Consider the following 25,051-nt stretch of genomic DNA (forward strand, 5'->3'; position numbering starts at 1 on the left):
AGGATGCCGACGTGGCTCTTTCCCGAGAGCCTCACCTCCTGCAAAGGCTGGCCTGTCTGGGAGATACACACACCTTGAACGTGATAAATATAGATGAACATACTTTGAACCTGAACGGAAGTTCATCAAAAGAGAGCTAATTATGGGGCTAGTTATTTACATAATTTAGATGACAATCTTGAAAACATAGTTATACTTCAGAGATTCATGACTTTAATCAGGCTGCAAAAAATGATGAATAACACAGATTAAGCCAGGTTGATTTGCACAACTATTAAACATATAGGTCAGCACCTATACATAGAGCAAAATGCCAGGCATTGCAAATGATCTTAGAGCCATTTTGGAGAAATGAGATAATGGATCAAAAGGGAAAGTATGGAAAATAAAAATTGATCAGGGCAGTTATTCGAACGTGGAATTAGATGAATCTGTAACTGCTTTAATCAAAGTAGATAGCTGTAACATAAAAGAGTATATCTTAGTGAAAGCCTAGTGGGTAGGAACACGGTATAAATGAAAGGATTTTACTACCATAAAACCATAAAGTTCAATTTTATGCAAAAATAAAAAATGACAGGCAATATAACAATTGGGCTCTCCAAGAAATAATATTCCACAGACGTCATCTACTTTCAGGCTGGCTGTAGATAATTTGATGGCTTTAGTAACAGATAGCTGACCACATGACGTGACTTGCTCTGTCTCTGGAGGCTTTATCTTACCTGCAGACTTTTATCCATGCCATTCCACCTGCCTGCAGTGCCCTGCCTCTTCTTGTGGGCCCACAGACACCTTTTCATCCTTCAGGATGGAATGTAAGGCAATCTGGCAGCATAGCAGAAAGAGGGCTTTGGGCTTGGGGTCCCAGCTTAGCCATTGCCTGGTTGGCTGGTCTTATCCGTTTACTTAACTTCTCTTATCCTCTGTTCCTCACATCCTCCAGTAGGCAAGGTTAATCTCCCTCCCCAGCAAGCTCCTCTGTCATTTTCTCTTCCTGTTTCACTATCGCAGCATTCACAAGTATAGTCCGTTTGCTGTTTATGTGAATGTGGCATTTGCATTGCAATCAAGGGTCTTGGGTTTAAAATTTGAAGCTGCCACTTACTAGCTGAGCCTCAGGTTCCTCATCTTCAAAATGGAGATGACACCTGTTGAGGCAAAGACTGACAGCTGATGACCAAACTGTTCCTCTGGGCAAACAGCCTCCCTTGTAGCGATGCATGGTCACGTGACTGAGGAGAGCTAATGGAATACAAGCTGGAGTTGTGAGAGCTGTTTACAATACTGGTCCTTAAGAAAACCTCCATGCTTTTCACCCCTCTGCCAGATTAAGGTAGTTGAGAACAGTGCCCAATAAGCCATGTCCTGAAGGCAGCAGAAACGCAAGATGGGGGAGCCTTAGCTCCTGAATCATTACTTGGAAGAGCATTTTCCCTCCACCCCAATTAGGAACATCCATCTGGGGCTTCAAGTGAGTGAGAAACGAACGTCTCTTGTAGTAAGCCACTGGTCGCTGGGGGTTTATCTGTTACAGCAGCTAGCATTACCTTAACTAATGCACCAATCCCATAGAAGCAGGCCCTGTTGTGAAGATTATAACAACGGTTGGCAGAGTTCCTGGCACATAATAAGCCCTTACCAAAACCTGATAAATGATTGGACCATTAAGTCCTCCAAAAGAGAAAATAGAATTTGTCTAGATGATGATTTTCCCTTATGGCAAGCCAAGTTTAATTTTGTTCTGTCAAGTTAGATACAAATAATTGGAACTCCTAGCAGTTTTGTAAGGACTGTACTCTCTTATGGCTAAATTAGTGTAACTTCTAATCAAATTTCTCACAGATTTCCAGAGTATTGGTACTGAATGGGACCTTCGTGGGCAAGTCACACACACAGCCTTCTCATTTTGTAGATGAGAAAACCAAGGCTTGGAGATGTTATTTCTCTGGGATAATTAGGGGCAGAGCAAGGACTTGTAACTTGTAATTATTTTCACAATTAAAAGAGATATTTTCTGATCGTTCAAGTTAGATGGTGGCTGAAAATTGGAAAATAGAAAAGTTTTATTTGATAGAGAAAATAGGAAGAGCTCTAATGTAGACACGAGTTACATTTCTCATCTTTTGTGTATGTTATTTATTTCACAGAGTTTAACAGAGATCATGGTGATTATATAATTTTGAATACTGGGCAACAAGACTTGATCCTGCACCTCAGGGAAAATTCAAGGTTCCCTGTGTCATTCTTGGGGCTGAGATTAGCGCCGGGTATGACTGCTGTGGCTGTTTTGACAAAATGACACCCCACAGAGTGGAGGAGTTCCCACTTCCTTCTTGAGGAAGCAGTGAAGAGGCGGGCAGTGAGTGTTGGAGCCTGTAGGTTCTGGGTCAAGCCCTCTGCCCAGCCTGGCGCTTCCACAACTCCCTGCCTGGTGGGGGCAGGCTTTTTGGTCCCCGTGGACCCCAGTACAGCCCCAGGTGTGCAGCTTTCAAAACCAGGAAGTTGGAGCTGTGGATTGGGGCTGGAAAACATCCTGCTCACCCCTCCTCTGCAACTCCCGAACTCCCTGCAACTCCCTGCAACTCTCTTCTCAAATATCCTGAACGGTGATTTTGGGGAACTGATCACTTCTTTTTTCTATAAAGTGACTTCTCACCTACAGTAATTTGTTAATAATTTTAATAAAACCTAAGGGAGGGGGGCTGGTCTCTCACAGGTTCCCTTTAGCCCCCCAGAGGGTGGATAATACGTCCAGACAAACTGCCAAGAGAGAGCAGAGGGGAGGCCCCTCATCTCCCGTGAAGTGTGGTTAATAGCCTTTCCAGCAGACCAGTCCTGGCCTCATTCCTGTGGTGTCTCTAATTAGCCTGCGATTGGGATGGGGGACGTCAGCATTGCTGCTTTGGCCGCAGAGGAAACCACAAACTAACATTTACAAGGAGGTTGTCTTACCGAGAGGAGGTCCGGGGCCCTGGGGCTCTTACATGATTATCATTACCCCATAAATGCCAGTTTAGTATTTAAGGCCTGTGTGGTAGAAAAATTGAGACTAACTTCTTCATACCATTATGAGAGTCTTATTTCCCCCGCTTTTTTTTGGTCCTGAACACCCCTCCTCGACCAAACACTTTCCTTGCCAGCTCTTCCTCAAACTTAGTTTCTGCAGTGCTGTCAGACACACCTGTCTGTAACCTACATAAAGACGAGCTGCCACATGGCCCTTTCTCAGCGTGGAGTAGAATCTGACTATTACCCCAAAATACTTAAAAGTTACAGGAATCTTCACTACATTATTGAGAAAATGCTGAAGACAGGTTATCGTCATAATGCACAGAAAATTCCTAAAAATTCTCTTTTTTCTCCATTCCCCCCAGTATAGCAGCATCTCCCCAGTATCTCTCTTTCCCCAGTTGTGCTACTAACTACTGCTTGGGTCCCTTACTCCTTGTGCCTTTAAATACCTATTCTCTGCTCTTTTTTGTATTATTATTATTATTTTTTAACATCTTTATTGGAGTATAATTGCTTTACAATGGTGTGTTAGTTTCTGCTTTATAACAAAGTGAATCAGCTATGCATATACATATATCCCCATATCTCCCCCCTCTTGCGTCTCCCTCCCTCCCACCCTCCCTATCCCACCCCTCTAGGTGATCACAAAGCACCCAGCTGATTTCCCTGTGCTATGCGCCTGCTGTCCACCAGCTATCTATTTTACATTTGGACAGGCTTCCAGGTCCTCCTCTGACAGCCTCTGTTATGCACATAGAAAAAGCCCAGAACTCTTTCGAGTGGGGTAGAGTATAAGGCTCTGAATATTTATATGTTAATATTTTCCTGTCTCATAGCTTACACTCGTCCCTTCCGTTTTAATTGTGCTTTCTTGTAAGGCGGCTTCATTTCCACGATGGATGCCTTGGTAGGGAGTATGCTTAGACATGTATCAGGTAATTTTAAAGCTAAATCAGGCTCACAGAACCTGATAAGTGGTAAATAAGTGGTGACTGAGTTCAAGGCACTGAAAACAAACGCCCAAGGCAGACAACAGGAGGCAGTGAGTTGCTTCCAAAACCATTTCGAGAACCCCCATTTGGCCTCAGCAGCCGTTTTCCCTGTTGGTCTCTTCTTTATTTCTCTTCTTCCTCTTTCTTTCTGTCTTACCCTCCCAAGCTGTCTACAACAGCACCCATAGACACTGCCCAGCACAGAATTTTGCTGACTTCCGGTATGAAGGAAATAAGAAACGGAAGAGAAAAAACTGCAGGGCAGGGAAAGTGAGTCCAAACTTATACTGAATTTCATAGAGAAGGAAAGGAAAACTCACCCTGAACTCCTGAAACTGGGAGTTAACACTTCCAGCCAAAGAGAAATGTGAAAATGAAGCCTTCACAGCACTGCAGACAGAGAAGTCTGGCTCTCATACTTCTAATTGGCAATGCGGTCCTCTCCCCCTTGGGGGTTGGCGTGGGCTGGTGACGGTGGGGAGAGGGAGATGGCTCGAAATAAAAGGTCACACAGGGAGATTTTATGTGATAAATAGAACTGTAGCTGACATGATCAATTTCTTGGTACAGGAGGGATCAAACTACTTAGAAAGCATCTGTAGGGAGGGTGGGGATGGACCATCAGGTTAAATGCTGCCTGAGGCACATTTGGGGTCAGACGTGCCCTGGCCTGGGTTACCCCCCAGTTTGCACACTGGTGGATTCCTCTCTGGTGGGCATCTAGCAGGTGTCTGAATATTACTGGCTATTGGTTGACTGATTAATTAACCATATTCGGTGTGTCATTTCAGGGAACTGGGGAAAAGAAACGGGTATTGCAGGGAGACCTGAAAGCAAAGAATAGCTGTTCTGACACAGCCATAGACTCTGTTTCCCTGTGCTCTTGGAAAGTACTGCTTCTGTAGCTGTCACCACTGTCACGCATCCCGCTCAGGGTTTTCTCTGCGGCTGAGCTACGTGGCAACCCCCCGTTTCCCCAGATTGTGCTGGTCAGGTTCACTTCTTGCCCTGCCATATCCCCCCACCACCTCCACCCCGACCCCGACTGTGTCTGTGACAAAGGACAGACGCAACCTCTGGTCTCAGCCCCACCCCGTGTCCCCTCCCCGTCCCCAGCCTCCTCTCCCACGTCCAGAAAGATGGCGCCTCCCAGGGCCAAGAACTTTTGTCAGAGGCTGCCAACCCTGGAAAACACACACTGCACCAAAACATGATGACTCATGCTGAAAAACCTTTCCTCATTAACACTTCCTCCCAAAGGAGGTTGCTGGAATCATCGTGCCGTGTAAGCCATTTGCAGCCCAGGTGAATAAGGCATTTTGGCTCCTGTTTACGTGAAACCATCTTTGTCATAAAGCTGGCTTGATAACAGGGAGATTTCCCAGTGAGGCTGTTCCCAATTCCATTATGTCACTCATCTTTTTAGCAAAAATGTGTTGTGTGCCTCTTTCATGCTTACCGTGCTAGGTGCTGAGACTGAAAAAAAAAAAAAAAGATGAACACCACCAGTTCCTGCCCTTCAGCAGCTCATAGTCTAGACACAAACACAGATTACTGCAATCCAAGTCCAGAGCACCAGGTGTAATGGCAGCTGTTCCAAGACCATGGATGAGAAAGGAGGGCAAACCCTCCAGGCGGAAGGATGCTTTTTCTCCTTCTCCAAATCAGTTAGTCTTCTTCTTAGTTAATCTTGTCACTCTTAACCTCATTTTCCCATCTTGTATTTTTACCCTCAGTTCCTTCCTTGCCCTCCCCCTTCCAGACACAGTCAACACATTTCTTGGTTCAATCTCAGACACCTTCCCACGTGCTCCAATCCCCGGCCCCCTCTCCCATGGCCCTGATAGCCAACTTTGGTCACGTGCCCACTCGTCTCCTTGCCCCCAGGCTCCCCCTCTTCTTTCCTTCTGCCATCCTGCCTACATGGTCATGCTCCTAAAATACAAATCAGATCACATCACTCTTCGCTTAGAGACAATGCCCGTCTCTCCTAGCTTTCAGTGAGGCTGGGCGTTACGCCATCTACAGACACTCGGAGGAGGGGGTAGTAGCAGCGTTCCCTGACCCAGGAAGAAACGTAATGGAAGGAGGGGACTCACCCACGATCTCGGAAGGGTGAAGGCAGGGCTCTGGTGGTGACTGCATATGGGAACCCCCCGGGGGACTTTTATAACCACCGACTCCAGAGCTGTACAGCAGCTTCCAGCCATTGGGTCTGGATCTCTGGGTGAGGCCTGAATGTCTATAGATTTAAAAATCTCCCCTGGTGACTCTGATGAACAGAGGACATTGCAACCTTCTATGCTGCTGGAACCCAGCAAGCTCTGTACTGTGGGATGGATTATGTGCTTTGAAAAAAAAGCACTCATATCAGCTCCACCTCACGGGAAGCACAATCCTGGCCTCCCTGGTGGTCCTTTGGCTCCGGGTCCCAAACGAAACAGTGATCGGTTCGCCCTTGTGGCCCTCACAGCCCTCATGTTGGCTCTGCTGCTCTGTAAGCTCTACCCACTGATCTAACTTGCCAAAAGCCAGTCTGTTTCACAGATAATATAGGTTTTAACACAACCAACTCCTCATCCTAGGTATGCATATTCTGCTTTCTATCGGGATTTAATTGACAAAATTTTAGTTATCTCCTCAAAATAGCATAGGAGTGTATTTTATGAAACACATCTTGAACCAAATGCAATCTTTGTTTGCTTCAAACCTGCTTTGAAAAGCATCTTCATATTCTGAGTGTGTGATACTTCAGCAGTTTCAGAAAATACGTAGATTTGCTTCCAATTCACTATGTACTCTTTTTTTTGGGGGGGGGGCGAGTCTGTTGATATTACAAGATCATGAAAAAAAAAGTATTGGTTTGTTTCAAGGTTCAGTGTGTTTGTGTTTTTTGGAGTGGGGGAGGGATGGTTTGTTTTTTTCTTAATTGACATTTTAATTCATTTCCTATTAGGAAACACACATTTCTTTGGTGGTAACCACAACCCAGCACCTGCACAAAATTACTCCATGGCCACAAAAAATTACAATGTGTAGGAAGCCTCATATTTTCTTTGAGGGAGACAGATAAGCCCAGACTTTTTCGATTGGTTACATAAGTCTCTGCTACTGGCTTCGGGCTAGTCCTGACACCCACATCATTGAACCTGGGGCCGGCCAGGCTTTGGGTGAAGCTGCCCGGGCGGAAGCTTTCTTTGCTCCTTACCCTGAAGTCCTCCACGCTTTATTGTGTGCTGCCCTCCACGCGACACCAGCCTAAAAAGGCCGTTTGTCTGCACAGCCTCACCTCTGCTTGCCTTGCTTCCTAATGCAGGTCTTTAATTTTGTCTCAGTCACCCTGACCCTTCCCCCAATTTCTTCACCAATTTTCCCCACCTAATAATTATAAAAAAAAAAAACATTAGCAATGAAGCTCCCCCTCCCCCCTTGCTCTTTTATCTACGTAAATATCCTTGACGGCAAGACATCTAGTAGAGCACATTCATTCATTTTTAATCTGTCTCTTCTTGGGGTTACTGTGTTCCAGGGACTGAAGGACCCTGAACAATGGTCTCTGAAACCTTGGGCTGAGCCTTTTTTTCTCATAGGCAGGGATGGTACTGAGGGCATAATGGAGTCTGGTCAAATAAATATCTGTTATCTGAAACACTCCCTTTCAAGGTGAATGTGGATTTTCATCACGTGAAACCCCAGCTTGAGAGCCAGTTTTTTTTTGCGCCTGAATATTATTAGCAAGCAGAAAAATAATTTGGAGAGACGGCAGACTGAAACACTGATTCCTCATAGGAGCGCTGTTCCTGAGGCAGCCCAGAGAGCTCTGGGGACAGACAGATTCAGAACGACGACGGGGCAGCCTCAGTGCCAGTTCAGAGCAAGACACCCAGGAGGCGCCTGACAGAGGGGTCCTGCTTGCTGTGGTGTCTTCAGGGCTCTGTTGACAGCCGACTTTGCCTTTGCAGTGTACACTTTCCTTGGAGGACCTCATCCACCCCTTCTGCCATCCCCTATCTGTACCTTGACACCTCCCACCGTTGTAGCTCTAACCAGCTATCTCCCCCAGCTCTGGAACCAGAGTGGGGTTTTCAGGATCTACAAGACAACTCATAGAATATGGCTCAGAATATTATCTATAGCCCTCGAGAAGGAACGAAAGGTCCTGGACTTTGCTTACTGACTAAACTATTATTGTTTTGTCCTGTTTGACTGTTTTCCTTTGCTGCTGTATTTTTCTCACTCCTCTGATTAAACTTGTTCTTTGGCTAAAGTTTTTCCACAGACAAAAGGCAGGTGGAGGATGTGGGTGGGGGGTGGGGGGAAGGACCACAGGGTCCTGCTTCATTTCAGAGTTAGCTGTCAACCTAGGATGTGAAAGACAAGGGCAGAGGGAACAGCATATGCCAACGCACAGAATTGAGAAATGGCAAAACATGTCCTTGAACCATGAACAAGTCCCCGTGGCAGGCGTAAAAGATGCTCAGAGGCGTGTAGTTGGAAAGGCAGCTGGAGAGGCGGGCGGCAGTGAGAGTGGGGAACTGTGCCTGCCAGGTGATGCTTGTACTACTATTTTTATTCTCATTCACAATGAACATGTGCCATCTGTATTAGTTTCCTCGGGCTGCTGTAAAAAAATTGCCACAAACTGGGTGGCGTATTACAACAATAGAAGTTTATTCTTTCACAATTCGGAGGTGGGAAATAAAAAATCAAGACGTCAGCAGTGTTGGTTTCTATTGGAGACTCTGAGGGATGATCTGTTCCGTGTCTCTCTCCTAACTTCTGGTGGTTGCTGGCAATCTTCGGCATTCTTTGGCTTGTAGATATATCATTCCGACCTCTGCCTCCGTCTTCACATAGCATTTTCCCCTGGGTGGATGTTAGTGTCCACATTTCCCTCTTCTTATGTGGACATCAGTCATTGGATTAGGGCCCAGCCTAATTCAAGATAACCTCATCTCGCCTTGAGTACATCCTCAAAGACCCTGTTATCCTATTTCCAAATAACGTCACATTCCCAGTTAGCGGGAGCTAGGACTTGCACATACCTTTTTAGGGGACACAGTTCAACCCACAACACCATCCTCGACCTCAACCACATGAACATTTTAGCAAGGTGTGTTCATTCGATTCAGCAGGTGCTATGGAGTGTTCACTCTGTGCCGGGTGCTATACCATCAGCCTTTCAGTGGAACCAGGGCCCAGAGCGTAGATTTGGGACAAGCCCCTTTGGCACTCAGTGCGGGTGGGGTTCCTATCGCCCAGAGTTTGTCATGGAAAGCCCTATCTCAACGGAGAGACACCCAAACCATACAACTGACAGGAAGTGGGCCAATCCTGTGAATGTCTTTATTTTACTTTTTAAATCAAAATTTAATTTAAAAAATTCAGATTTTTTTATTAATAATTTTTTTGCATGAATGTCTTTTATTTGCGTGACTTGATTAATCCAACCAACATTTGATTGTCTACTATTGATACAAATAGAGCGACCATGATTCCTATTGCTCAGAGCCGTCCTGATTTATGCTGTTTGTCTTACTATCCCATCCAGTTAACCCCACTTCCCACCCTCAACGTGTCCTAGGTTGAATGATAAATTTTAAGGTCACCCACTCTAATAGTCAGAGAGCTATTGCGTTGGGTGCTGGACGCACAAAAGTGAAAGGAGGTCCCTGCCCTTGAAGGACCCCCAGTCTGCTGCAGGAGGGAAGTGAAGAAGCGTTCATAACACAGCAGGACCTGTGCTTGGCCTTGGGTGAGCCAGGATGCCAGGATAATGCACAGAGGTTTGAATGGAGGGCTCTTGTCGATTCATTGAAAATCAGTTAGGTGAATGATTAGTTTACCTCACAGTGACAGAGGAATAGCCTCTGACAGGTCTAGGATGGCTGGTTGGAGGGAAACCTCTCTGTTACTGTGCTTGGGCTATTCCCCTGTCCCCTCGCTTTCTCTCTCTCTCTCTCTCTGTCTCGAGCACCTGGCCAAAGGCAGGGTGTCCCCGACTGCCGCGGGGCCCACAGGTCGGGGGCCCGTGCGCAGGTGTTGATGAAGGCGGGACACAGGCCCTACGTAGAGCCAGCATCAGGAGTAGAATGATGCTGCCGTGGGGGGGCAGGCCTCCCGCCTTCCTCCACCAGGCTGGGTACAGCAACGTGAAAACCCTGGGGGGAGGGGGTGGAATCCTCAAAATCTGTTGAAACCAACGATGCACTGTGGATGGCTATCAACTCTTAGATGGCTGGTGGAGATTTTTAGTGACATGATAAGTTGACAGATTAGCTTTTGGCAAACTTGTGTTTTGGAGAATTGGCTTTTGGAGAAACGAGGGGGTTCGGATCATCGGATATCAGCAAAGAAAATCCAGAAAATTTGACGCAAAGTGGTTAAAAGCTCAGACCATGGAATCTGTTGACCTAGATTGGAATTCTGGCACTTTCATTGAATGACTGTGTGACCTTGGCAGTCAATTAACTCCTGTGAAACTGTTTCCTGTCTCAGGAGGAGAGTCCTGTATGGGTTAGGGGATGGCATTTGCTAATATAGGTAAAAGCTCTTTCCAGAATGCCTGGTCCAGGGCATGTGGCAGTTGTTATTAGCGTTATTATTTAACTGTCGGTGTTTCCAACCCCAAATTATAGGCTGGCCAATGCCTGAGGACCCCCGGGGTCTAGGCTGCGGCCCAGGAGAACGCTCAGGAGGCGCAGGCCTGGAATGCAAGACGCTTGCCCTGCAGCCTGTGGGCTGGTTGCTGGGAGGCTTTTACTAACATGCTTCTCAAACTTTGGTGCTGGGGATCAGGCATCTGTACTTTGAAAAACTTCTCAGATTCCCAGAGCATACTTGGGGTGTGATGTCCGGGTGCACCCCTGGAAGTCCTGGCTGAATGGCTGTGGTGTGACCCGATCATTGTGTGGTGAGCGTTTCTGCAAGTGATTCCGACGCGCCTCAGACTGACAACCTGTGCTAGGCTGAGGGGCTCTGTCTGTCTGTGTCTCCTCGATCTGGAGTGGCCTTGCTCTGGGCGGTGGTGACAGACCGTGTGCTCTGGCTGCACACCTGCTAGGGCTGGGAGGACCGGAGGCCCACGTTGTCAGTTTAAACCCAGAGATCCTCGTGTTGGGCGGGGAGCCCAGGGCCCGGGAGGGCACCTCCTCAGACCGCAGTGTGCACTGTATACCCAAGACCCCATAGGCACAGTAATCCCCAGACCTCAGCGAGGGAGTGTTCTGCTTCTTCCTACAGAACTGTATTAAAAAGAAAAGTCTCTCCTTGGAAGGAACAAAATGTTTGCTTTCTGAATCCATTATCAGGGACTTTCATAGCAAGTGGAGAGCCTGCACTCAGATACTGACGACAAACAGGCAGTAGGACATTCAGGAGTCCTGCTCTGATCTTTCAGCAACCTCTGTCCCTCCCCGCTGCAGCTTCCTGCCACCCCCTTGTGTGGGGCTTTCCCAGGCCGGCCTGATGGGGCCTCAGCTGAGGCGCCCTGTGCGTCCTGGCTCCGAGGAGTTTCCAATGAAGTCCTTTCCTGAAGGAGGGGCTGGGGGCTGCCATTGGTTGTGATCACCAGGTTTCAGAAACAGGTTAAAAAAAATACCCCTCTTTCCCTCCCTCTCTCCCTCTCAACTCAGGTCAGGTAGATGAAAGAGCATCTCCAAGTGCAAGGTGATGCTACCTTTACTTTGTAGCCCTTGGTGGCTTGATCTCCACCCTGGAGAGGGTTACTCAGGAGGATAAAAGCATTTCCATGGAGAAGTCTCCTTTCTTCCTCAGGTGTCTCCCCTGCTCACTAGGACAAGTCCTCCTGTACGAAGGAGGTTTCTTAAGTCCATCAGAGGACACGACCAAGAGGGCAGATCCATGGTTGCAAAGCCCTTTCACGGGGCTGCTCACACTGCAGGCTCCAGGAACTTCTCCGAGGGCGACTCAGAAGGTGGGGCGGAGGATTATTCTTCTCAACGGGTCTCAGCTGTTTGAGAGACGAGTGATGTAAACGATGGGTCGTAGGGACAGAGAGCCAAAGCGTGAGTACCGGCCTCAGGAAAGAGCCCGGGGAGAGCTACCCAAGTCCAGCTTCTCATTTGTGTGACCCCTGACTCGTCTTTTCCTTATTTATTCATTTTCCTCAAAACGTGATGAATTGGTACCTGACCTTCTTTTTTTGAAAAAAAATGTATTGAAGTATAGCTGATTTACAATGTTGTGTTCATTTCTTCTATGCAGCACAGCGACTCAGATATATTTATACGTATATTTATATATATATTCTTTTTCATAGTCTTTTCCATTATGGTTTGTCAGAAACAGAAACAAATACCATAGGATATCACTTATATGGGGAATCTAAAATACGATACAAATCAACATATCTAAGACACAAAAACAGATAGAGAGAACTGACCTTCTTATAGGGGAAACTGAGGCACTGAACTTGTTAGCGGAGCTTGGGCTGTTACGAGAGAGCATGCTGGCTTGCTGCGTGCTGGGGATTGGGAAATCCCTCTGGGGTCCACAGGTGCTCCTTCTTTCTTGGCTGCTGTGACTGGCCTGTCGCCTGGTCAGGGCTGCAGCCCCAGCAGTGCCAGCAGGTGTGCAGACCCGCCCTCCCCAGGGCCTGCCTTCGTGCACAGACACCCCCTACACCCCGAAGCGCACACAGACCCTTGTTCTTCTTCCTTCGTGACTTAAATCCCAGAGAAATAGCCAACATCAGGCAAGCAGAAACTTCAGAGAAGGGAAGTTTGGGGGAACTTTTAAGTTTTGGAGAGATCACAGCCAGTGTCATCTTTAGAGCAAGACATCACAGCAAAGAAAACAAAGAACAAGGGTATAAAAAAAGTTACTATTCTTGGCCATGCTTTCTCCACTTAGGTGTTGCTTCTTGCTGGCCAGGCTTCAGAGTGTTCCTGCCTGGGGACTGCCCACTTTGGAACAGGTGTGGTGCTCTGGCCTAGCCCACAGGAGAGAGTGTTAGACTGTGAAGAGGATTGATTCTATCCCTTCATCCATCCACCCACCCGCCCACCCAGTTATTCATCCATTGTTCAAACTATTAAGCGTCTGCCGTGCACCAGGCACCTGACTCCCAATCACAGAAGCTGGGTGGACAAAGCTTAGCTCCTTCCCCTCCTGGAATGGGCAGGAGAAACCCATGAAGCACGACTCAGAAGCACTGATATGAAGGAGCTGCTTCCTGAGAATCACATCGTCCAGGAAGGACCACACTCTTCACCGATGTTCAGTTATGGCCCAGCCTTGTGTAGCTAAGTGGACTTTATTATTCTATCTTGTGGAAGGAGACAGTAAACCCTGGAGTCAGTGACTCATCCAAAGAAATGAGAGGTCTACGGAGTAGAGCCACTAGGCTAGAGATACACTTGCCTTGGAGTCCGGGGTGCCCATGGGACTGGTTTGGAGTTAAGTGGAACTGACGTGCGTCGCCTCTGGGTCATGGCGTACGACATTGGGCATCTGTCCCTCCACCCTCTCTTCTCCTCGTGAACTGGAATGTGATGTGGCAAAGATGCAGCTTCCAGCATGTGTGTGACACTGACACCGGGGATGGCAAAGTCACAAGGTGGGAGAACATGGGTCCCCAAATGAATGAAAATCTAGAGCACTCACCTGTCCTATGTGTGAGCGAAGAAATCACCTCTGTCTTATTTAAGCCACTGTCCTGTTTGGCCACATCGTTACAGCAATTTAGCTTTTACCTTAATACAAAGGGGTGAAACAACAGCCCTGTCTTTCTTTCCCGAGTTTAGAACCAATGAAGAGGGTGACGCTGGGCTCAGACAGACACGGGTCAAAACACCGTGTTTGTTCCTGACACAGCTAGGCTGGAGAAGTGGCATTGAACCGCGGCCAAGTGGGCTTGCTGGTACTTCGCTTTTGAATTAGACTTGCTCACCTCATCCCCGGCACAGCACAAGGGCAGAGATGGCACCTCCAGGAGGGAGAGAAGAAGCTGAGCCAAGAGATCTCTTTTCTTTCTCCCAAGCTCAGCAATCAGATCATTCCCCGTCTTCCGGGGCAGAGTAAGAGGTAGGTGGGGAGAAGTGAGGAGGGTTCCCATTGCGGAGGCACCTCCTAGATGTGGAGAATGGGGCTTCCCCTCACACGTGGCCAGTGCCCTGCTGGTGGGCACAGGGGCTGGAAATGAGCTAGATGGTCCAGTCCTGGTGCATCTGAGGTCACGGTCAGCATCTGAGAGCTGCTGGGCTCAGAGCCTGGCATCCTGTGCTGGGTCTAGCGGTGAAGACACGGTGAGCAGCAAGTCTAGAACTCCTGACCCAGTGGCATAAACCGCAAGGCATTTAGTATCTCAGCCAGCGGGGAGGTAGGGGCAGGCTGGCTTCTGGCTGCTGGGTCAGTGGCTCAGCCATTTGTCAAGGACCAGATTCTTTCCTTCTCTCCATCCCGCCATCCTCTGAGCTGGCCTCATCACCTCCAGACCCTACATTGTCTAGAATCAGAAGTGAGAGTGGCTCTTCCTAAATCCTGTTTGAGAAGGATGCTTTTTCCAGAACTTCCCTCCACCCCCTGCCCCCTCCCTCCTGTTAATTTGCTAGTGAGTAACAGTCACGTTCCACTCTTTCCCCCTTTACACACACAGGGATGGAATTGCCTTTCGACCAGTCAGCCCCACGCCTAGGGCTGGGATAAGAGCTACTTCCCCGAGACAATGGCCGTGCGGGGGAAGGGAGAGGCCTGCACAGAGCCGGGCTGCTATTACAAAGTGGGCACGTGCACAGCCTCCAGCCACTCTGCATCAGCCTTCAGAACTGCCTGCTCACATGGAGGTTTTCAAACAGATATTAGGGACAGATCACCAAATGGTTTCATATAGATTATCCCCTATTTCTCCATGTCGGATGAAGTTACCTGCAAAGGAATGTTGGCATTTGTGGGGCAGACACGAGGGCATTTGTGTTGTTCAGATGGATGTATCCCCAGGGGAGGGTGTGTGTTTGTTGGGGGAGGTCTTCCCATCATTGGGATCAATGAATTCTTGAGATATATGACTCTCCACAGATTTTGCTTTTATTGTAGGAACACAGACATATTTAACGTTTTTGGTACTGGGCCTATTTGTAAGGAAGAACATCTTTCTAGAGTTAAAGAATAACAATCCTGCAGGCCCTACCGTAGTTCATGCCCTTGGCATCTCTAAATCAGAGATGGAACAGTTCTGTAACATCTCTGTCTAATATCGCCCCTCTTCAATGCAATGGTAGCAGAGTGTCCTTCTAAAACCCAGCTCTGCTATCATTTACCTGCTCCAAAGCCTCTAAGGGCTTCCCGTTTCTTAAAATGCGAAGTACAAATCCCTTGCCTGACACTAAAATCTCCCCTCTCTTATCCGGCCCCTCTGGACATTTCCAGCATGATCTCCATTGCTCACTTTAATTTGCCCCACATTCTAGTCAAGCTAAAGTACCATCTGTCTATCCATCCATTCATTGGTTCATTCCTTTGACTTGGGAAAAGTCTCATCTTCTCGAATTATCCAATAGCCCTTGCTTCCACTTTTGCCCCTGTTGTCTGTTCTCAACTCAGCAACCAGAGCAATCCTGTTTAAAACTTAAGTCGGATTATGTCAGTCCTCTGCTCAAAACCATCCAGTGTAGGGTGGCCAGATTTAGCCAGTAAAAATATAGGATGACCAATTAAATTCCAATTTTAGATAAACAATAAATACTTGAAAAATATAAGTATATGCCATGCAATATTTGGGATATACTTATACTAGAAAAAAAAATCATTATCCATCTGAAGTTCACATTTACTAGATGCCCTGTATTTTATCTTGCAATCCTACACCAAAGATTTTCCATCTCACTCGTCAAAGACCAAGGCCTTGCAACAGCCCTGTATGATCTGATACCTGTATAGCTGTGATCTCATCACCCAGCCCTCTCTGGCTGTCTCCTCTTCCCCGCCTACTGTCCTCTTGGGTTCCTTGAACACACTATGCACATTCCTGCCTCAGGGCCTTTGCACCTGTTGTTCTCTCTGCCCAGAATACTCCTCCCTTCCAGATAGTCACATGTGTCTCTCTCCCTCACTTCCTTCAGCTTTGTTCAAATGCTATCTTTTCAGCGAGGCCTTCCCTGATGATTCTGTCTACATTGCTACTCACTACATGCTGTCATGCCCTATCCTTGTTTCCCGCATTATTTTTTCACTAGAGCATTTATCATTACCTGACAGACTGTCTATTTACATGTTTATTTGCTCATTGTCAATCTTTCTCCTCTCTCCTAACTGGGATTAAGTCCCATAAGAGCAGACACTTGGTCTGTTTTACTCAATGCTGCAATCTCAGTGCCTGGAATAGGCCTGCCAGAGTCAATAATCAATAAAATGCTGATGAATGGACAAAAAAATCAATAGACAAATAACTACATAATACAACTTTGGAGAGTGATAAGTGCTATGGAGACAAATTAAGCAGGGCAAAAGAGCAGAGAGTGATGGGCGGGGCTATCTCATGTCGGGTGGTCTGCTCTGAGGAGACACCTGAATGAAGTTCTAAAAAAAACTATGTGGGGACTTCCCTGGTGGTCCAGTGGGTAAGACTCTGCACTCCCAATGCAGGGGGCCTGGGTTCGATCCCTGGTCCGGGAACTAGATCCCACATGCGTGCTGCAACTAAGAGTCCACATGCCGCAACTAAAGATCCTGCACGCAGCAATGAAGATCCCGCGTGCCGTAACTAAGACCCAGCGCAGCCTAAATAAATAAATAAATATTTTAAAAAATAATAATAAAAAAAAGGTTAAAAAAATTATATGGGGCTTCCTGGTGGCGCAGTGGTTAAGAATCCACCTGCCAACGCAAGGGACACAGGTTTGAGCCCTGGTCCAGGAAGATCCCACATGCCGCGGAGCAACTAGGCCCGTGTGCCACAATTACTGAGCCTGCGCTCTAGAGCCCGCGAGCCACAACTACTGAGCCTGTGTGCTACAACTACTGAGCCTGCACTCTAGAACCTGCGAGCCACAACTACTGAACCCACGTGCCACAACTACTGAAGCCCACGTGCCTAGAGCCCGTGATCCGCAACAAGAGAAGCCACCGCAATAAGAAGCCCGCTCGCCACAACTAGAGAAAGCCCGCGCGCAGCAACGAAGACCCAACAGAGCCAAAATCAATAAATCAATAAATAAAATAATAAATTTTTAAAAAATTATATGATACGATATATGTTATCAACTATAGTCACCTTGTTTTCAACTAGACCCTCAGTGAATGAAGTTTTGAAATCCCTTCACCTCCAACCTTCCTTTTGTTCTTTGCTGTACCCGAAATCACCTTCTTCCTCACCTCCTCGGGTAGAAGCCCCATCTCAAATGCATATGGAGCTTGGCTGTTGAACCCTGTCCTATGTGGACATAAATAAAACCAGACTTTCCCCTCCATTCTGGCCTATATAACCAGCAAAGAAAACAGTGAGTGAATTGGTGGGAGTGGTGATGGGGTTTATTTTTCACGCCTTGAACTTGGCAGTAGCTGTTGCTTGAATCCCACTGACAATCGCTGACAACTGCTTGACATGTCAGTCTCCCTCCAGGTGCCACACCCCTTCCTCCTGACAACCCTTGACTCAGTGTGGAATTTCTCTGAGGCTTCACTTTGCACTGGGGGCCACAGACAAGAGCTTTGCCCGAGAAGTGAAAATAAAAGTCACGTTCGGTGAGGGTCACGCTCTGGGAGTCTAAAGATTTCTTATATGTTTAAAACCAACAAACTCTCTACTCTAAATAAGGACCATCTGGATGATAGTATTTTGAAGCTTAAAAAAAAATCTTAGGCTTTAATCTTCTTAGTGTCTTCAAACATCAGGTCTTCTTTTTCAAACTCCAATCGGGGATAAAGTTCTTTATCTACATGTGTGTTGCTCTCTGAGAGCCTCTGTCCCTGGTATCACACACAGACGGCTCAGTGCCTTACCTCAGACTTGCTCTAGGGACTTCAGAGGAACACGGTGTTAAACTCCTTCCTCAGGCACAGAGACCTTCCTAAAACCCCAGGATTAGCGACTTGACTGGGAGGGGGAGTCTATCTCTCAGTAAACTCACTTTTGTCTTCTCTGTCGCCTCAGGATTCATCAGACACATTTTGCATATTTAAATGATAAAACACTGGTGTGAAAAACTTTCTCATAGCTTCCAAATATTGCAGAAACTGAACAGCTTTGCTCTGAATGAGAAAACCCAATAATACAAATTTTCATTTCATTTCATTTTCTCTTTGGCTGTTCTCAGAATTTATATTGGGCATTTAATTTTACTGTTATGGTTTTATAAGGGTATTATCTCTGAGTACAATGTTTTTTATTTTTAAAGAATTGTAAATTGTATGAAAGCTTTTGAGTCTAAATTTTAAAAGCTAAATATTATCATCATTTTGTTTTGCTTGTGAATTTTGAAAGTCGTGCTCTTTTCAGATTTGTATATAAAGTCCTGCAAGTAAATCAGAAGTGCTGAAATCTTCCATCTCATTATATGACTCAGGAAGTTACTTTTCTAATGATTTATAAAATAGCATTTATTAAGTAATGAATATTTAAATTTTTGTTTGGAGCACTATTCAAATACAGTTAAAGACATATGTGACCAGTAATGAATATTTAAATTTTTGTTTGGAGCACTATTCAAATACAGTTAAAGACATATGTGACCAGTGACCAAATATTGGCTCACCATTGGGATGGAATAAATTTACTTGACTTCTTTTCACATCTGTATTCCCGAAGCTTAGTCGGTCATGATTTCTTCCTAATCAGAGGTATGAATACATCATGAGAATAGTTGATGAGGCCAAATTCATAAGCTACAATGAAACACTTCTGAAAAATCAAATAACTTTCATTTATTAAATGCCAGTATTGGAGACGGACATAGAAGTAATTATTATTTATTAAATGTTAAATTCACTATAGGTACAATATTAAATGTTACACATGGATTATCTCATTTACTTCCCACACGGCTCTCTGAGTTGGATTCCGTGGTCACCCCCATTATACAGATGAGGAAACTGAGACTTAGAGAGTGAGTGTCATCTAACAGGCAAGGGGTGGAACTAAAATTTGCACTCCAGAGCCTCGGAGTGCCATCACGTCAATCAGCTTTGGAACTAGTAGTGTAAGCAGCAATGCGATTCATAATTTAAAACAAACATTTTCTTTTTTTTTTTTCCTGGAAAGAACTGTAGTCATGCTTCTGTCTCTGGGTAGAATAACACACTCTATACTCTCTCCCAGACTTAAGCCTGGAGACCCTTTCCCAATTTCAATGCTCAGCTAGTCTAGTGAGTAGTCAACACTGTACACCATCCTATTACAACATAACTGACATTTGCAATTCATATTATGCTTAATGATAATAGAAAAAAAATCCATAAAAGTGGCAGAGAGGCACTGCCCTACAAAGAACTGAGGATGTCCAACTCAGCAAAGTTCCATCAGAGCTAAGTTTTCAAGAGAGAACTAATACAAAGAAAATGTACACAGATGACAGGATCTGTGAATAATCAGAGCATGTGAAGCAATAGAAGAGCCAGGAGGATAAGTGTACGGTTGTAGGTGAGGACTCTGTAAGACATCTTGGTAACTCCTGCCGTGCCCAGCACAATGCCTTTCATACTGCAGGTGCTCGATAAACACTTGTTAAGCGCGTGGAAAACAACCTTCTGATCTCATAGGAAGCCCAGCATTCCACTTAGCAGATACGCCCTTGTCACGATATTACCAACTTTAAAGGACACTGACAAGTTGTTAATAAGAAAACAGAAAAACTTCTAAATATGTTAAAATAAGAATAATCTTGTTGACCCTCAGCTTCAGAGAAATGTAGGGCTGGAGGGGAAATTGACCTCTGCAAATGAAGAGAAATAGAGTTATCACCATAATTATGAAGGCTTGTCAAGTCAACCTTACTCTCTTAAAGTAGAAGAAAATGATTTCCAGGGCTGGAGAAGCCCACTTGGGTTATCAGCAAAGTTTCACAGTTGGCAAGATCATTACAAGGGATTTTATGGATCTTAAGTAGATGAAAGACACTAATAAGAGATAAATAGACCAGGACTTCCTCAAAGGGCAAGATGAATGTTATAAAATGAAATCAACAGGTAAATTAGATATGTCATTCTCAAATGCCCTACTGTAAAATAAAGGTGTCCCACTAATAAGATGATCGCAATATATTCCCAACATGAAGAAAAATAAGGTGAAGAACATAACTTCCTCAATTTAACACTCTCCTCCCCTCCCTCATCAAATTCTTTGTTAAAACTTCCATTCCTGCTATATGAGAGAATAGATAGGAATTAAATATTATTAGAAAATCTTAGGAAAATACAATCATCATTAATTGAATGGTTTGATTCTTACGGACATTTAAGTGTTGAGGATGAGAGGCCACGTGGAGAAGACGTAGGTACCTTGGCCAGCACCTGCCAACTGCTGGACACGTGAGTGAGGTCACCCTAGATTAACTGGTCATCCAGTCAACCTCCTAGCTGACCATAGACACATGAGCAAGCCTAGCCAAGGTCTTCCCCACTGGCTCAGACTAGAACTGCCCTGCTTTCACAAAGAACAGTGAGAAACAGTATATAGTTGTTGCTTGAAGCCACGAAATTTGGGGGGTGATTTGGTGTGCACCAAAAGTGAACTGATGCACCATTGCACCTCCAAACCTAGCACATAATGGATACTCAATAAATATTTGTTAAAATATTATGATGTTGTCATGAATATAAGAATATCATAACTACTTACAAAAGGTCTGCCACCTGATTGAGTTTGTAAATCACCAAATTAAATTACATTCTCTGAGAACTACCAGATGTTAAGATAAAATTTCAAAGAAGGTATAATCACAGGAGGCAATTAGGGAAAGTAAAGTGATAGAAACTCAAACAGATTGATGTCCTATTTCTGCCAGATGTTTACTTAGTTAATAAGAGTAAAAGTAATAAGATGAGGTTAGAAAAAGAGATTATATTCCACTTGGTTTTTTAAAACAAAACAGTGTTTAACATATTTTTACACTCTATCTATGTAAGATAGAAAGAGAAAACAAACTAAAATGGTGAAGTTTACAGGGCAATATAGGGAATATTACATAAACTTAATGAGATGGATTCATTAGTACACAAAAAGTAGGGCTGATTCCTAGTTTAAACAACAGTGACAAAATCAGAATCAAGCATGTAGCTGAATACAAGAAATACTCTTTTTTATTATTATTATTTTTTTACATCTTTATTGGAGTATAATTGCTTTACAATGTTGTGTTAGTTTCTGCTGTTACACTCTTGAAACTAACATAGTTAGTTTCAAAGTTAGAATGCAATTTCAAGTGAGTGCATATGGTGGTGTGAATAAAATGCACTGCCCTCCCTGACCGCCCTTGCTTTGTCCCGGCAGAGGTCAGTGGCACAGGAAGGGTAAATGGTCCACTGGGAATGTAACATTACAGTGTAACAAGGTAGTGGCCTCTCCCCCTACACTATGCTAGAATTTGCTGGCAAACTGAGAGATAACCAGTGAAACTAGGGTTTGTTCATGCGTTCCTCTTTTAACACATTTAAATATAGAAGCTTACTGAAAAATCAAATTAAAAACATCTTCCACTGGCGTCTTTGCTACTCCCACCCTCCACGATGACCCCCATGGAATCCAGTAGACTACCCCTTGGGCTCATAAAACTCGCTCTGAATCATTGTACTGCTGGAGAAGATAACCCCAGAACGATACACCTTGTTCTTTAAGCTGGTAATTAAAACCCAGCAAACAAGCAACAAACAATAGGTTTCCCATGTCGGTGAGGGTATGTCACGGACCCTCTGATCCTTACTTCACACTTTATTATACTGACCATCTGTTTCCCTCACCAGCAACCCTGGCAGAAGTGGGAGGAGTCTTAATCTGACACACAGAGCTGGGAGTTGTCTCCATGATTGATCTTTGCTTTCAGTCCACTGTGACAAATATTTTGCTTTTCTTACCATGCACGCCAAACAAATATAAGAGTGAGCTGCACTTCCCATTTTAGATACCTCGTTTTGTGTACCATCACGTCTCAAGGTCTGATCTTTTTCAGTTGTGATCTGCTTTTCCTCTGACTTCAAGAGCAGAGAGCATCTTGTGTTGTCCCTGGTATAAGCCCACTTCAGGGGGAATTCACTGGTGGTCCAGTGGTTAGGACTCCTCACTTTCAGTACTGTGGGCCTGGGGTTCAATCCCTGGTCAAGGAACTAAGATCTCGCAAGCCACGTGGGATGGCCAAAAAAAGAAAAAAAAAAAAAGCCCACTTCAGAGATGCCCACCTCCTGCACACATGAGTTTTGCTTCTGGAGACAGACTGTGGAGTCTTACCCAGAAGAGAGAGACATGGGTAGACTCTTAAAGGAGACCTGAAGGACCTGAGTGTTCCCGAATGGAGAGAAAGTGAATCATACTAAATCCAGAGAACAGAATGGCTGCTTTGGGAAGCAGAAATGAATCAACATGACTATGATAAAGGGAATGAGGGCTGGGCAGGTGGTTCAGGGTTGAGAGATGAAGATGCAGATATAAACAGGCACCACGCCACCGGTCTTGTGCATTGTCTGCAAAGGAGGATGAAGTCTATATTTTATCCTAAAAGTTATGGGTAAATTTGGAAGGATCTTAATCGTAGGAGCAGTGTGGTTTCAGAAAGATCCCTTTGGCTGTAGTGTGAACAGCAACTTGAGTGTGTGTAAGGGTGAGGAGGGATTGAGGGGAAGGGGAGAGTCAGACAAAAATGGAAGGAGGGAGAACAGTTATAAACAAACAAACAAAAATGATCTGTTCCAAGACTTGAACTTAAGAGAGAGAAGATATTGAGTTCAAGAGATATGAAGGGTGTGGAGTGTCCAGGACTTGGTGTGTGATAGGTGGTGATAGTGAAAGATGAGACAGCGTCAAGGTTGACTTCTGAGTTTCCGTCATGTACAACAGTATATGTGGCTCACTGAAATTTTAAATATCAAAGGAGGAGGAGATTCTGGGAAGAAGATGAATTTTCTTCAGGTTATCGTAAGTTTGAGGTACCTGTGGGGTGTCTGGGCAGCCCGGAGTTGTAGAGAGGGGTTTGATGCTCAGGGAATAAACTTGAGGTAGAGACTTTAGAATTGGAACCACAGGAGGCAAAAGATATCAAGTGGGGTGAGCATGTGAGGAAAGGATGTAAGATTAATTTACCACACAGACGAAAACATCTTCCTATATACTAGTGATGAAAGGCTGGAAAATGCAATGAAGATGTAGATTCTGTAAAAATAGCAACAGGACATTAAACCCTTGCCTATGAATATAATTCAGGACAAGGAGATTTATTTGAAGACTCTATAAAACTCTAATGAGGACAATAAACGCAGACTTGAGTAAGTAGGGAGCTATACCATACTATTTATTTAAAAGAGTAAAAAACAGTGAAAATGACAATACTCCCGAGGTTAATACATGGATTTAATGCAACGCCTATTAAAATCACAGCAAGATACTTTATGGAAATTTACAAAATGATGGTAACATTCTTTTTGAAATAATCAGTGGACGGGAATACATACATGGATCAATATATAGAAATATCTATAGCACTTCAGATTATACAAGATGCTTTCACATCATTATGTCATTTAATTCTTACAACGATTCTTGTAATCAGGTATGTTTAATTTCTATCCCCATTTTAGGGCGACCATAAGTCCCAGTATACCTGGGGCAGTCCCGTGTTACGCTATGAAAATGTAGCCCCTCCTCCATTTAATATTTTTCCTAGATGTCTTAATTTTTAAAGAGGGCATTATTGTTAATAGTTGCATTAAAATAATCTAGGATAGGTTGGTACCATCTCTATGGGGAACTTCTCACCTCTGTCATGGTCTTGTCTAGTAGTGGATAAGGCGCATGTAGGGAAAAGAATTCTCACCTTAGTATGTGCTAAATCTGAAAGATGAACTGTGGTAACACTTTTCCTTTTTCCTAACCCATTCTTGTTGCAAAGTTACTAACACCTCCCTTTCAAGTGTAGCATGCTGTATGAGGACATACTCACCAATAAAACAAAGTGCACCCTGATTCCATAGGTAGCTATTTCTTTCCACTTTGGTGGGTGAGGCATTTGATGCTGCTACTGGCGCTGACCAGCGACTTGGTGCGCCCACTGGCTGCTCATATGAACAAGTTGCATGAAGCCATCAGGCTTCCAGTTGGTGGGGTCAGTGGGGAACTTGGAAAATTATAGGTTATGTATAACAAGCAAAATATGTACAAGATATGGGGACAGAGCAGTCCTTCCGTAGGGCACGCAGAGTATTCTGAATATCTCTTTAACAGTGGCTTGTCATTTAGTCTGTGGAATAAATATACACCAGTTTATTTATCTATATTCTTACATTTTTTTATTGTGGCAAAATATATGTAACATAAGTTACCATTTTAACCATTTTTAAGTGTATAGTTCAGTGTCATTGAGTATATTCACATTGTTCTGCAATCATCACCACCAACCATCTCCAGAACATTTTTCACGAAACTCTACACCCAATTAAACACTAACTTTCCATTCCTTTCTCCCCTCAGTCCCTGGCAACCACCATTCTACTTTCTGCCTCTATGAATTTGACTATTCTGTATACCTCATATAAGTGAAATCATAGAATATTTGTCTCTTTGTGACTGGCTTATTTCACTTAGCATAATGTCTTCAAGTTTAATCTGTGTAACATTTGTCAGATTTTCCTTCCTTTTTAAGGCTGAGTAATATTCCATAGTATTATAGTAAAATAAATAGTAATATTCCATAGTATTATAGTAAAATAAATAAAGTCATTTATTTTATTGCTTGGGGTTACCTGTTAATTTTGCAATAAACTCTTGTTGGTGATGAGTTCAAAAAACAAAAGTTCATGTTTTATGAAATATTAAATATTGAATTTTTGTTTCTCAAGAAAGTTGGTGATAATGTATAACTTGCACAAATATTTGTAGAAGTTTATCA

At 44.5% G+C, this 25,051-nt stretch overlaps 1 protein-coding gene across 1 annotated transcript in view; it reads left to right on the forward strand.

Moving 5' to 3' along the window:
• RNGTT (RNA guanylyltransferase and 5'-phosphatase) overlaps positions 1-25,051 on the forward strand; it is a 322,597-nt gene that overhangs the window by 292,997 nt on the left and 4,549 nt on the right. The window lies entirely within an intron of this gene.

This window comes from Balaenoptera physalus (assembly GCF_965194825.1).
Source record: "Balaenoptera physalus genome assembly, chromosome: 9".
Lineage (NCBI taxonomy): Eukaryota > Metazoa > Chordata > Mammalia > Artiodactyla > Balaenopteridae > Balaenoptera > Balaenoptera physalus.